The 3,077-nt window shown below is 34.9% G+C and overlaps 1 long non-coding RNA gene across 1 annotated transcript; it reads left to right on the plus strand.

The window, feature by feature from the left end:
* The first annotated feature begins 499 nt into the window (after positions 1-499).
* On the plus strand, positions 500-1,754 carry LOC135206580 (uncharacterized). Its single transcript, XR_010312791.1, has 3 exons — positions 500-670; positions 880-963; positions 1,505-1,754. It is a non-coding gene; the product is annotated as an uncharacterized LOC135206580 (long non-coding RNA).
* Positions 1,755-3,077: the final 1,323 nt, after the last annotated feature.

The following is a 3,077-nucleotide window of genomic DNA, read 5'->3' on the forward strand; positions in this document are numbered from 1 at the left end:
AAAAAGTAACTAAGCATACTACGTCCGTCTTTTATGATATAGTGTGCACAGTGAATATTCATTTAAGTATTATTCCGTTTATTATACTGTTGAGCGTTTACCTGTATAGAAAGGAACTATGAAAACGATATTTTCCTTTATGTAATGGCTTACTATCACGTACTGATATACAGTTAAAAAAGACAAAACTCCGACAATCGCATCATATAAATTGTACATGCGTGGCAATGGTAATGTTTTGATTGACGAGCATACATGAGCATTGAAAAGTAATTCCACTTGTGGCGATACGGTCACAGTATTGATATATGACACGGAAGTATTATCAATGAAACCTTCAGTCAGTTTGCGAGCTGTGACGATATAGTTTCAAGGAAAGAGCGGGTATCTGTTAACCAGAAGTTGGAAGGTGACTGACACTTTCGCTTGTTTAGTCCAATTGTCTGAGATCGCTGCTTACGCCGGTAGGGGCGGTAGCAGCCTTAGTTAGTGGGGCCAGCGCTGATCTGCAGTAAGGTGACGTTGGGTGTCTGTCGATCGTCTCGTGGAGTTTTACTCGTGTTTATGTTATTATGTTTTTCGGCGTAATTGAAGCGTGTACTTCAGCAAGAATGGGGTGTCCATATAGTGAGGAAGTTCGTCTGTTTTCGTTAGCGGACGATTTGGCTGAGTACACAACTTTTTTTTTTTTTTTTTTTTTTTTTTTTGTTTTTTTTTTTTTTTTTTTTTTTTTTTTTTTTTTTGCATTATTGTCTACTTTGCTTTTTTTCAAATACTAATCGGTTATTGTCGGCAGTGATAACTTCTACGACTTCCTGTTCTGTAGTTATAACTGCATTTTCCTTTACCTTTCAAAGGGTCTTGAATCTTTTCTTTCAGATGCAATGAGGTGAACTAGTTGAACGCACCGGATGAATTAAAGTCTACAGCCCAACTAGGAAAATAACTATACCATTGTAAATGGTGAGTATCTTTTATCTTCAGTTTCCTCTCAAAAATTCCTTTGCAAGCTAATCCTCCCCCAATGCGGGGAGGAGCTACTTCTGACATACGGTAATTATTTACCGGATGTCAGGAGTGGGGCTTGCACTAATTCTTTTAATTCCAAAACTAAAGCCCAAGCAATTATGTTAAGTCTGGTAAGCAATTTTTAGTTTTTAGGCTTTGATGAGTTAAGATTCACTAAACAGGCATAGTTTTTTTTATGTTATTATAACAGATTTTAAGAATCGGCTTTTAACGTGCCCGTATGATGTAGAGTAGAATGTGGTTTTCCTTTCGTAAAGTAAAATTTATCTTTAACGTAGAATATGGTTTTATTTTTTGTAGAGTAAATTTTGTTTTTACTTTATTTTTCAGTTCAGTCTTTATTATATACATATGTATTACTTAGCGAATCCTATATATCTGTATTACATAGAGAATCTATTCAACTTGATATGCATATGGTTGACGTCTTACTCTGAACACCTTGCCTTGTCTGATGCTTTGTCTTGCATTGCAGATTGATAAGTATCTGATTGAGTCGATCAATGGACCGACGCTTATTAACATACAAATAGATATCTTTTGACACTACATCAACTTATCTTGCTTCGGTTACGTGCTGTATTAAGGATTTCTGGGATTATAAGGAATTCTGGAATTATAAGGAATTCTGGAATAATAAGGATTTCTGGAATTATAAGGATGTCTGGAGTTTCAAGGCTACTGCACACGCCGTAGATTTGAGGATGATTTCCTTTGGTAATAAAGTTGCAAATTTATGAAAATTAATTTAAATTATAATTTTATTTTCCACCGAAAACCTATTGTCATATGTAAAGTGCTTTTGTGTACCTAAAAGTGTACACCTTTTCATGTTATGGGTTTGATGGTCGAGTTGATAACGTTACACTTAATAAGACTTTCAGACTAACCTTTGAGTTACAAGGGTATATAAGTGTCTTGTGGCTAATCTTGATCAAGGACTGAACACAACGGTGTAGGCTTTTACTTGGTTGTGAATTTTAAAATTACCTTTTTAAGCTTATAGAGGGATTACCGTCCATAACAGAATGGTGAGTTGTCAAGTATTGAATTATGAATTCAATGAGCCTTACAATCAAATAAACTAAGAGACAACTGATCGGGGTAGTCCTGGAAGAAGTAGGTACCTAGAGATTTCATAGAATTAAGACATCACAATTGAGGACGAAGTAAATAAACAATGATCTTTGACGTTCCCTTAGGTACCTAGCTGCAACCTCATTAAAAGGTGTACCTCTGTACGTACTATTTTTCATACTAAAGATTGCATCAAGACGTAAACTTCTTTGTGCTTTAGGAAGCCATCGATAGTTCTAAGATTAACACAAGTGCATCGCGCCCACTGCTGGGAAGTTGTGGTTTAAAATATTCTCGGGAGTGAAAATTACCTATGATGTATGTGAGGTAATTTGACTTAAATGTTATAGTTTCTGTGCTGAATTCACTTCATCTAATGCACGAAATAAAATATCGAACTATTTTTAAATAGATCCGATGGATAACAGCAGGTATTCAAAAATCCCTAGAGAAATGTTTCGTCGTGGAATAATTTCCAACTGTTAGTTTTATAGTCCTGTTGAGTGTTGTTAAATCTAATTTAAAATAAAAACTTTCTGTAGAAAGAATATCTTATAGCAAACGGTCTCTTCCACAGGCATATTGGTGAACAGTGCCAAAATATTGAAGCATGCCATACTTGAGTCAGTCCTGGCATAAAATGTTCTTAAAATAGTTCTTTAGATTTATATTTAATTTTTATAAAGTTTCTCTAGTGGAAGTGTCAAGAATTGAGCTATTTCTAAAAAAAGATTCTCTATTAAAAGTATCAAGAATTGATATATTTTGTAACCTGGTGGAGTGTAGGATGCAAGGATGGGTCTCCAAGGGATACCATTCTTATGCATTAGTTATTTTTTTTGAGCTGTATATAACGCCCATTGAGGAACCTTTCACGTACAGACTTTCGTAGGTGATTTGGTCTATCGTTTCATAATCTTGGAAAGTGTTCAAGAACCGGTTTATTCTGTCCTTGTTTCTGAAAATTAGTG

The sequence above is a fragment of the Macrobrachium nipponense genome, chromosome 31, assembly GCF_015104395.2.
Source record: "Macrobrachium nipponense isolate FS-2020 chromosome 31, ASM1510439v2, whole genome shotgun sequence".
Taxonomy (NCBI): Eukaryota; Metazoa; Arthropoda; class Malacostraca; order Decapoda; family Palaemonidae; genus Macrobrachium; species Macrobrachium nipponense.